We start from the raw sequence: 12,408 nt of genomic DNA on the forward strand, positions 1-12,408 counted from the left end.
TCGTGCAGGCAAAGCGGCAAATATGATAAGGATTTTGGAGGAGATAAGGGAAGTCCAAAAAGATATAAAGAAACAACCCAATGACATAAGGCCAGAGCTCGCCAACGTCAATCAGAAAATAGCGGTGGCAGAGATTCGAATTGAGAAGATGGAAGATTGCAATCAAAACGTGGAACGGGTACTAAGTAAGACAATAAAAATATTAAATCAACAGGAAAGTAAATTGCTTGACCAGGACGGAAGATCGTGACAGAAAAATATCAGGATTTATAATGTTCCTGAAGGAGCGGAGGGATTATCGATGATGGACTTTGTAGACAAGCTGCTACGGGAGGCACTGGAGATTCCTCAGACTATGTAGATTGAAATTGAAAGGGTGCATCGTTCGCTTGTCCAGCGGCCTCCCGGAGACAGAGAAGGTAAACTGCACTCCATAGTACTTAAATTCCTTCGATTCAAGAGCAAGGCGGAGATTCTACGAAGGGCCTGGGGTAAGAAGAGGGTGTTTTGGAACGGGAAGTTAATATACTTCAATCATGATTACCCCCCGGCGGTCCTACAGAAAAGGAAGGAATATTCCGAAGTGAAACGAATATTAAAGCAAGAAAAGATTAAATTTCAAACCCCATACCCTGCTAAACTGAGGGTATTTTACCAAGAAGGGATGCGACTGTACCAGACGGTGGAAGAGGCGACTACAGACATGAACAACAGAGGACTGTCCATTAGCGTGGTCAAACCAAGGGAAAGTCTGGCTGAGCAGTTATCCCGAGCTGCTTGGGAAATAGTAAGAGAACCTAGAAAGCAGGGGACGGGAACAGGAAGAGAGAAGGATATTAGGAAGAGACTGTCAGTTCTTCGAGAGCAGCCCTCACCTCCTCCGGAAGAGCCATAAGGTTTGTCTAACTTTAAAAGTGCTGATAAACTAAACGGAAGCAAAAATAGACTGTGATATACCTACCTCGAGAAATATGTGTTATAATGTGGATTTTCTATTACTAATTTTTAAAAAAAATTCATTTATTCATTTCTTTTTCCCCACCTAAATGAGAATATATACATGGGAGGAACACACAAGGAAATAATTTCTGTATAATAGACATAGCTTTTATTTACTTATTTTTATAGGTACTGCTGTGGGGGCCATCAACCCACAGGTAGGAGGGGCTATCCCCCATGGCTAGTTTTTCTTCCAGCCCAACCCAGGGTCACCTGGAGGCTCCAGCCTTGGAATCACACTTTCCTTACCTTTTTTTTTATTATTCACTTTTCTTCGTTCTTACTTGTTCAGGGAGTAGATCGATTAAGTTATATCCTGCAAATTTCAATGATATACTAACAGATAAATACACTTAGAGAGTCAGGCCATATATTTTGGGTATATACCTAAAGAATGGTTGAAAAGAGATAAATATAAATATTTAATGAATGTACTGCTGGTGACTGGTAAAAAGACCCTTACCAGGAAATGGTTATCTCAGGAGAGCCCAACTTTAAATGTATGGATGGAAATTACAATGGACATTTACAAAATGGAGAAGATAACAACATCTGTTAGTCATAAGCTGGAACAATTTTATTCATACTGGAAAAAATGGTTTAACTACATAACATCTCATAGGCCTGATCTTATTCTCACAATCAATGAATATGTTGTAAAAATTATCGCTCCCTACTCTGTACATAGATTTGTTCTTTTGATTATTCTTTCTTTCCACTTCTTTCTATAAGGATATACTTCAGATAAATAAAATAATAATATAGGCATCCGTTAGTCTTGTGAGACCATGGACCTGCACCTGGAAAGTCTTCACTCTCCAGGACGCAGGCCTGGGCAAGGTTGTATGGAAGACAGGCAGTTGCCCATGCTGCGAGTCTCCCCTCTCCATGACACTGATGTTGTGCAAGGGAAGGGCATTAGGACCCATACAGCTTGGCACCAGTGTCGTCGCAGAGCACTGTGTGATTAAGTGCCTTGCTCAAGGACACAACACGTTGCCTCAGCTGGGGCTTGAACTCACGACCTTCAGATCGCTAGTCGAATGCCTTAACCACTTGGCCATGTGTCCACACGTCTCCAAGATAAATATTATATGGAGATTTGTGACAAATATGATTATATGATATATATGTACAGTATCTGAAATACATCTTATGAAAGTTTTGTTTGATGATGAAACTCAATAAAAAAATAAATTACAAAAAAAAGAAAAATTCTTCTTCTTTTGGATGTTCCTATGCTGTACTTTCTGAATTTCTTCCCGAAAGTCCAGCCATTGCTGTTCTACCATCATCCCTCCTAGTGTCCTTTTACAATTAACTTTGGCCAGCTCAAGCCTTATGCTTCTATAATTCCCTTTACTCCACTGTAATGCTGATACATCTGTCTTTAGCTTCTCCCACACAAACTTCAAGGAGAAATCGATCATATTATGATCACTGGGTCCTACGGGTTCCTTTACTTTAAGTTCCCTAATCAAATCCGGTTCATTACACAAAATCCAATCCTGGATAGCCTTTCTCCAAATGGATTCAACCACAAACTGCTCTAAAAAAATCATCTCATAGGATCTTCTACCAACTCTCTCCAGTACCAAACTGATTTTCCCAATCTACTTGCATATTGAAATCCCCATGACTATTGCAACATTGCATTTTCACATGCATTTTCTATCTCCTGTTGTAATTTGTAGCCCATATCGTGGCTACTGTTTAGAAACCTGTATATAACTCCTGTGAATGTGTTTTTACCCTTGCAGTTTCTTAACTCTAGGCTGGGGAGCATCATTTCAAGCACCCGGGCAATCAGTACTGGTGCCCCCCAGGGATGTGTCCTCTCCCCATTGCTCTACTCCCTTTACACTAATGACTGCACCTCACTGGATCCATCTGTTAAACTCCTGAAGTTTGCAGACGACACAACTGTCATTGGCCTTATCCGAGACGGTGATGAGTCTGCATACAGACGGGTGGTGGAACGGCTGGCCCTCTGGTGTGGTCAGAACAACCTGGAGCTAAATACGCTCAAGACTGTGGAGGTGACAGTGGACTTCAGGAGGAGCCCCCCAATACTCCCCCCACTCACTGTACTCAACAGTATTGTGTCTGCTGTGGAAACCTTCAGGTTTCTGGGTGTCACAATCTCCCAGGACCTGAAGTGGACACACAACGCGGACACTCTTATCAAATAGGCTCAGCAGAGGTTGTATTTCCTACGTCAACTCAGGAAGTACAACCTGCCTCAGCAGCTGCTGATTCAATTCTATTCAGGAATAATCCAGTCTGTTCACTGTTCGTCCATCACTGTCTGGTTTGGATCAGCTACCAAACAAGACAAGAATAGACTCCAAAGAACCGTCAGGGCTGCGGAAAGGATTATTGGTGTGAAGCTGCCCTCGATCCAGGACTTATATGCATCTAGAGTCAGGAAGCGAAGAAGCACCCATCACACCCTGGACATCACCCGTTCCAACTCCTTCCTTCTGGTAGGCGCTTTAGATCACTGTATGCCAGGACAAATAGGTACAAGAACAGTTTCTTTCCGTATGCCATCAGTCTTATGAACACTTGAATTTAGTCTATTATAAACCAAGTCCACCTGTACATACACAGGTATACCTCATTGTATATAGCTCACGATTATTTGCACTATTGTTTTGTTTGCTTTTTGATTCCGTACAGCGATAGCTCAGGGAAACCAGCATCAAGTTCCCTGTATGTGTCCACATACTTGACGATAATAAAGCATTCTGATTCTGATCTTCTGATTCCCTGTGTCACCTCTTTCTAAGGATTTGATTTTACTTTTTTACCAACAGAGCCACCCTACCCCCTCTGCCTACCTACCTGTCCTTTCAATACAAAGTGTATCTTTCGATGCTAATCCTCCAACTATGATCTCCTTTCAGCCAGGACTCAGTGATGCCCAGAATGCCATCCCTACCAATCTCTAATTGACGATCATCTATCTTATTCCGTCTACTTCATGCGTTCAAATATAACAACTTCAGTCCTGTACTCACTATACTTTCTGATTTTGTCCCCAGATTACACTGCAGGTCATCCCACTGACTGCAATTTTGCCCTATCATCTGCCTATCCTACTTGACAGGCTCACTGCACACTGCATCTAGTTGCAAACCAACTGTCCCTTCCTCAGTCCCATCACTCTGGCACTCTGGTTCCCAGCCTCCCCGACAGCTCTAGCAAACCTACCCACAAGGATATTGGTCACCCCTGGGCTCTGGTGTAATTTGTTCCTTTTGTACAGTTCAAACCTTCCCCTGAAGATCCCATAATCCAGAAATCTGAAGCCCTGCCCTCTGCACCAGTTCCTCAGCCATGCATTCATCTGCCAAATCAATTATATTTGATATTACTTCAAGAAGAAATGAAGGCCATAGAGATAGAGTGCAGGAAATATTTATAGGAATGATTCGAGGAATGAGAAGTTTCAGTTCCGGGAGTGGAGAAGCTGGAATCCTTATGGAGTAGAGAGTGTAGTAGCTAGGACAAACAGAAACAATTAGATTCCTTGTGTTGGTTCAAGATTAGAGCTGTAAATTGAAAGGCAAAACATATATGGTGATAATTTGGAACTTGTGCTTGTAATGATGGTGGAATCAGAGCCATCAGTGCTCTCAAAAAGGAGTTGGACAGGGATTTTTGTAAAAAAATAACCTTCAGGGCTTTGGGGAAACATAGTGGAATGGGACTGACAGGATTAGTCTGCAGCAGAATAACCTTCTATGGTATATGATTGCATGACTCTCAGTGCTGTCAAGAAACTCAGTCAATCAATGTATCAAGTGGCATAAAAATCATGCTAAGATTTGCTCTTGAAACGATTTGTGAAATTGGATCTCAGTCAGAACCCATATCATCGGAACATCTGCCGATATGCAGCCGGATTTTATGTCCATTCACTTTAAGTACAGTGGATGGTAAATCTCTGGAATATTCTGGAAAGATTGTGGAGATTGGATTATTAGAGGTATTTAAGGAAGAGGTTGATAAAAGTCTGAAGGATCAGGGATTTGAGGGCTATAGCAAAATAGCAGAGAAGACATGATGATGGGGACAGGCCATTCATGATATTATTGAAGGTGATGTAGGCTTGAGTTGCCTACGCTGCTCCTATCTTTCCTCTGTTTTAATGTTTTCATGAGAAAATGACTTCCTGAAAAGGTTTGAATGTGACCATGGAACCATTACTTAATATATTAAGCATTTACAGTGCTGTGCAAAAGTCTTAGGTACATATATATAGTTGGGGCACCTGAAAATTTTGCACATGCTGTGAAATTTTTTGTGTAGGACTGTACTGCTGCCACACAAAAAAACCCAACACATTTCATGACATTTCATGAGAGATGATAAACCTGATTCTGATATGGGTCTCTATTGTGGACTGAGAGTGGGAAGGGGGCAGGGCAAGGGAAATCAAGGTTGGAAGAAGGGGAAGGGAGTGGGAAGCACTAGAGAGGCATTTTGTAGCGATCAATAAGCCAATTGTTTGGAATCAAATGACCATGCCTGCTGTCTCAGGGCTGGGTGTGTCTGCACCATGCCTCCCCTCACTCCTGGCACTCTTTCTCTGTCATCTGTCCCGCACCCCTCCTGTGGCACTCCACCCTTGCCATTCCCAACAGCCTTTGCTCCCACCAGATTTACAAACTCGCTCTCTGTTTCACACTGATAAATACAGTACAGTGCAAAAGTTTTGGACTCCCTGGCGATATATACTATACATACCTAAGACTTTTGCAGAGTCCTGTATTTCAGCTAATTGAGGATGCCTTCATTCATAACATCCTGCTGCAGAATTTGCAAATGGCACACCAAAACCTAGTGCTAAGAGACTATGTAAAACACAACCAATTCCTGAATCTTGTACTGCCTTACCAAGTGGCCAGTGAAGACAAGTTATATTTATGAAGCCATGTGGCCTCTCCAACTGTAACATGTTTGAATTCAGATACTTGGCAAGATATTTGTTGTAGCTGTTTTGGCTTTAGTCACTGTCGTTCGAACAAAGCTGATAGAATATGGCATGAGGAAATGGGCACTTGCATATCTCTTCACATAAATCTGTCTTGCATTCAGATGATATCAGTACACAATTTATGATTCTGTTTGTAGCAAGAGAGAAACCCAGGGTCGGCCATTAATTTCCAAGACATCTAGACAGCTTGAAAATCTGCATGTTTTTTTTAAGTATTCAATGTTTGCTGATGTGGATCTTGATATATCCTTTAACCACGCATGCTCAGAAAGACTTGAAAATTGCAGTCAGTTTCTAAGCTTTGTTTAGACAGATTTCATTGAAAAAGAGTGAAGACATATCAATGCAAACCAAGGACATGCTTGTTAGAATTCCAGTTATAGGACTTCACTGTATTTGTGCTGACTTTATAGGTGGTGGCAGATAATTTTTCACTGATCAGCCAGGGGACTTCCACAATGGTGCAGATTATTAATTGTCTATTGACCAGAGCAATAGTTTGATTTAGCACAATTCAAAGTGAGATAAACTGCTGCTAGCTTTCTTCAAAAGTTAGGAACTAATACCTGGCCCAGTGGAATACCATCCTCTCCAGAGTGGAAACACTGAATTCTGCAAAAAGTCAATGGATCACACAGCACCAATGGAGGGAAAAGCAGATTAATGACCTATCATCAAAACAGTCTATCTGAAATTAGTCATGGGGTAAGTTTTTAGTGTGAGCTCAGTAACTCCAAGATAAACGCAAACATTTCAATAATGACAGAAATTGATTTTCTGTATTACTGAAATGTTAACCTACGTTAAGTTAAATTTAGGTGAATTAAATTTTAAAAGCCCAATGTTCATATTGTCGATTATCTCTCTTCTGTCTGTCTTATTTTTTATTATTTTCATTTTAGTTATACAATTACAACTAATCTTAATGCAATTACAATTAATCTTAATGTTCAAAATCACAAATCACTTTCCCAGTTGTTTCAGCTTCATTTGTGCGTTGGAGATGAGATGAATTTTTGAAGGACTTATCTAATTAAGGCAAGAATTTATTCAAAGCAATCATAGAAATTTAAGATATATTTGAATGCTGATAACGTACATGTTCCTAGATTTATTGATTTGCTGTACTAGGTTGGTACAACTGGTGAAACGTCTCCTGTGATTCCAAGTAACTTCAGGATTGCTGAGGATTCTTGATAATACTCCCAGCTCTCAGGTGGTTGGAAGGCAAGTTCAGTCACTTTCGCACACCTCTGACAAACATGTTTGAACTAAGGCTGTAATATAATTAGAAGCTCAATTTGCAGAACAGATCATTTGCGATGGGAGACACCAGGGAGTGGTGGTGGATAACTGTTTGTCAGATTGGAGGCCGGTGATTAGTTGTGTGCCTCAGGGATCTGTACTGGTTCCAATGTTGTTTGTCATATACATTAATGATCTGGATAATCGGGTGGTAAATTGGATGAGTAAGTATGCAGATGATACTAAAATAGGTGGAGTTGTGGATAATGAAGTAGGTTTTCAAAGCTTGCAGAGAGATTTAGGCCAGTTAGAAGAGTGGGCTGAAAGATGGCAGATGGAGTTTAATGCTGATAAATGTGAGGAGCTACTTTTGGTAGGACTAATCAAAATAGGACATACATGGTAAATGGTAGGGCATGGAAGAATGCAGTAGAACAGAGGGATCTAGGAATAATGGTGCATAGTTCCCTGAAGATGGAATCTCATGTGGATAGGGTGGTGATGACAGATTCTGGTATGCTGGCCTTTATAAATCAAACAATTGAGTATAGGAGTTGGGATGCAATGTTGAAATTGTACAAGGCATTGGCGATGCCAAATTTGGAGTATTGTGTACAATTCTGGTCACCGAATTATAGGAAAGATGTCAACAAAATAGAGAGAGTACAGAGAAGATTTACGAGAATGTTGCCTAGGTTTCATCACCTAAGTTACAGAGAAAGGTTGAACAAGTTGGGTCTTTATTCTCTGCAATGTAGAAGGTTGAGTGGGGACTTGATAGAGGTATTTAAAATTATGAAGGAGATAGATAGTGCTGACGTGGATAGGCTTTTCCGGTGAGAGTCGGGGAGATTCAAACAAGGGGACATGAGTTGAGAGTTAAAGGGCAAAAGTTGAGGGGTAACATGAGTGGGAACTTCTTTACTGAGAGTGGTAGCTGTGTGGAACGAGCTTCCAGCAGTAGTGGTTGAGGCAGGTTTGATGTTGTCGTTTAAATTTAAATTGGACAGCTATATGGACAGGAAAGGAATGGAGGGTTATGGGCTGAGTGCAGGTTGTTGGGACTAAGTGAGAGTAAGAGTTCGGCATGAGCTAGAAGGGCCGAGATGGCCTGTTTCCGTGCTGTAATGGTTATATGGTTAAATGGTTATATGGTAAGTAGTAGGTGCCACTTAATAGCACTGTCAATTACAGGCAGCATCATCACATTGTAGGTTGAGTTGGTAGTAATGAAGCAAATGCAATGTCAGTAACCATTTCCAGAGGACTAGAATATAAAAGCAAGGATGTAATGCTGAGGCTTTATAAGGCATTGGTCAGACCATACTTAGAGTATTGTGAGCAATTTTAGGCTCCTTATGTAAGAAAGGATGGCCTAGCATTGGAGAAGATCCAGAGCAGGTTTATGAGAATAAATCCAGGAATGAAAGGGTTAATATATGAGAACTGTTTGATGGCTCTGGGCCTGTACTCACTGGAGTTCATAAGAATAGGGGGAATCTCATTGAAACCTACCGAATGTTGAAAGACCTAGATAGAGTGGATGTGGGAAGGGTGTTTCCAATAATGGGATAGCCTAGGACCAGATGGCACAGCCTCAGAGTAGAAGGACTTTCCCGTAGAATAGAATTGATGAGGCCAATCACAAACGAGAGAATATCTGCAGATGCTGGAAATCCAAGCAATACACAAAATGCTGGAGGAACTGTGCGGGTCAGGCAGATCTATGGAAAAGAATATGGTCGACCTTTCGGGCTAAGACCCTTCATAGGACCGGGGAGAAAAAAATGAGCAGTCAGAGTTAGAAGGTGGGGGAGGGGAGGATGAAATACAAGGTGATAGGTGAAACCAGGAGGGGTGGGAAGGATGGGAAGGGTGAATAAAGAACTGCAAATTTGATTGGTGAAAGAGATAAAGGGCTGGAGAAGGGGGAGTCTGACAGGAGAAGATAGAGGGCCATCGAAGAAAGAAAAGGGAGAGGAACACCAGAGGGAGATGATGGACAGGTAAGAGAAGGAAATGAGAATGGGGAATGGTGAAGGAGCGGTGGGGGGGGATATTACTGGAAATTTGAGAAATCGATGTTTATGCCATCAGGTTGGAGGCCATCTAGACAGAATAGAAGTTGTTGCTCCTCCAGTCTGAGTTTGACCTCATCGCAACAGTAGAGGTGGCCATGGACTGACATGTTAGAATAGGAATAGGAAGTGGAATTCAAGTGGGTGGCCACTGGGAGATCCCGCTTTCTCTGGTGGATGGAGCGTAGATGCTCGGTGAAGCTGTCTCCCAATTAGGTCTCACTAATATACAGCAGGCCACACCAGAAGCACTGGATGCAGTAGATGATCACGTCTTGAGCCAGAGGGTGATGAATCAGTGGAATTCTTTGGTGGTCAAGTCATTGGGTATATTTAAAGCGAAGGTTGATAGGTTCTTGATTAGTAAGGGCATCGAAAGTTAAACGTAGAAGGCACTACTACTACTACTACTACGTCGACTCAGGCCTAGGGGGCCGGCGTCGGGCACGATGACGGACTCTCCACTTCTCCCTTTCCCTCATCAGTGTGTTCAGTTCATCTACATTAGCCGCGCCGCTGTCTTCTAGGAGCGTGTTGACCATGGTCTTGGGAGGGCGCCCAGGGTTCATCATCCCATGCTTGGGCTCCCATATGATGACTAGGGTGGCAGGTAGCTCGGGGTGGCGTAGACAGTGCCCTGCTAGTTGCAGTCTTCTCACCTTGATCTTAGTGGTGAGCATCGGTAGGTTGTTATAGAGCTCGACGTTCGTCATGTGCTATTGCCAACTCATGTCAAGAGCCATCCAGAGCATTCGTGTAGGTCGTAGGTGGCAAAGAGATTCTTTTTTGCTGTCTTGAACTTGTCTCTTAGCTCTTCTGTTTCACTCCTTCTAAGTTCAGCATGACGAGCATTGACCACAATTCTTGCTGCGACAACGTCAGGATGTTTCGAGATCCGACTCTTCTTGATTCACTTCACAGTAGGCAAACTCTTTGTTGCATCTGTGTGTGCGTCTATGAGCCATTGATAATGGTCAGTGGCAGTCTCTTCCTCCCCCCTTTCCAGTGGGCCAAAGCGATTTCTCACCTCCACTGTTTACTGGGCTTGAAGAATAGGTTGTGAGGAGAACGCCTTCCAGTCTACCTTCTCCTTGGGACCTGTGGCTTTGGGTTGCCGCAGGCTCAGTCTCACTTGCATTGACACTACTCTGTGGTCAGAACTGACCGAGTTGAAGGTGCTGTAGGCTTCTGTGTTGATCACACAATTACGCCATTTTGCTCTTATGAGGATGTAATCGAGCTGTTTCCTATAGATGGAGGCTCTATTTTCATATGTCAACAGTTTACCAGCTCGCTTCTTGGATTGTGTGTTGGCAGCAATGAGACTGTGTTCCTGGATGAACTCAACTAGATATTGTCCATTTCTGTTGGTAAAGTCTTGGTATGATTATGGAACATCTTCCAGTCCGACCTGGGCATGAGCCAGGAAGTTATGTGCCAGTATTGAAGTGACAACTTTGTGAAGTTTACTGTAGAAGGCCTCCACCTCCTTCTCCTCGCTCCAGTTGTGCGGGGAGTAACAGATGATGACAGAGGTCGCCAGGTTTCCGTCGAATTCCGCAGTAAGGATTCTGTCACTGACTGAGACTATGCCCCTCAGTGCCTTCTTCGCCTTGCTGTTAAACATCAGCCCTACTCCACCTTGTGCTGACATCGTCGTCGGCTCTCTCCATGCGGACGAGGTGATGAGGTGCATCCCCTCTACCTCTGTGAAACTTATCTTTTTGTCAGGGTGTACATGACGGTGCTCTTGAATCCCCAGGATGGAGATCTCATGGCTGCTTGCCTGTGATGCCAACTCTGTGCATCGAGACAAGAGGTGGATGGTGTTTGCGTTGAAGGTTGAGACGATCGTTTTTACCTTACAACGCAAAAGAAGCGTAGTTCGCTCGACCCCCTTGTTGGACTCAACCCTCCCTGTGGGGTTTGAGGTTGCATCTTCGTACTGCCTGTCTAGGCCAGGGTCTGGGCATTCTGCAGAGTTCCTGAGCACTCCCGACTCTGGAAGTATAGGGTTTGCTGGGTTGTCTGTCATCATAATGCCTTACAAGGCGCAAAACGGAAGAGTGTGTGGCGCGCCACTCCTCACAAAGACAGTAGGTGGCCGTTGACTGACAAAGAGTTCATCCGCCCTTTGACAGGCTTTGTTTTCAGTCCTGCTGGGTGCCTGCACACCCTCCTCCCTGGTTAACCGAAGTGCACCAGGGGGTGTGCCAGATGAGTCGCCGACAACCCGACCCGAGACAGGTAGTACTAGGTTACGTGGTACCAGTAGCAAGGCAAGGCCCTGACCTGACCTGATAGAGGGCAGAAGGCAGAAGAATGGAATTGAGAGTGAAAACAAATCAGTCATAATTAAATGGTGGAGCTGACTTGATTGGCTAAATAGTCTCATTCCATTCCTATATATTATGGTCTTATTAGAATCCTTTGCCAGTAAGAAAGGTTAGGGGAGTGAAGTGGGAATTGTTAAACAAAATTGAGTTCTGGTGTTTGTGGAGAGGAAATTCATGAGCATCATTCATCTACTTGTAGATCTCTTATTAGTGGTGTTATTGGAATATCTTTGCTCAAGATGCATCTAAATCTGGGGCATAACTGCCAGGTTGTTATGTGTCCCAGTCTTGGCAGTGCACTCAGCTGTTCCTCGACAGAACACGGCGATAATCAAATAATCCAAAGACTGCTTCTATGATGCTGAGACGTCAGGAGCATTCAGAGATAGGTCACCCATTCATTGAGTTAAAGCAGAGTTAGGCATGTCCCTTAAAGGTGTAATTAGTAGAGCACAAAACCAGACTGATGTTAATTAGTTGATGGAATCTTTGCAGAAATGCAAGTACTTCATGAAATTCTGTCTGCAGTTTGAATAAATCAGCATGTCTCTTGTCTGAAAGAAAAAGACACACTGAAGAATATTATTTGATGCCTGACACATGAAATATCATACAATAAATATGACTGGTGTATGCCAGGGAAAAACAATTCATATGTTTTGCTTTCAGTCAATATCTACAGCTAATGTTTCCTAAACAAGATTGAGTAAAATAGGAGCAGACATAAAATAATTTTAGACGTTCA

The 12,408-nt window shown here is 42.8% G+C and overlaps 1 pseudogene; it reads right to left on the reverse strand.

Moving 5' to 3' along the window:
• Nucleotides 1-10,438: 10,438 nt before the first annotated feature.
• Nucleotides 10,439-11,362, reverse strand: LOC134337180 (craniofacial development protein 2-like; annotated as a pseudogene).
• Nucleotides 11,363-12,408: the final 1,046 nt, after the last annotated feature.

Source organism: Mobula hypostoma, chromosome 24, assembly GCF_963921235.1.
Source record: "Mobula hypostoma chromosome 24, sMobHyp1.1, whole genome shotgun sequence".
NCBI lineage: Eukaryota > Metazoa > Chordata > Chondrichthyes > Myliobatiformes > Myliobatidae > Mobula > Mobula hypostoma.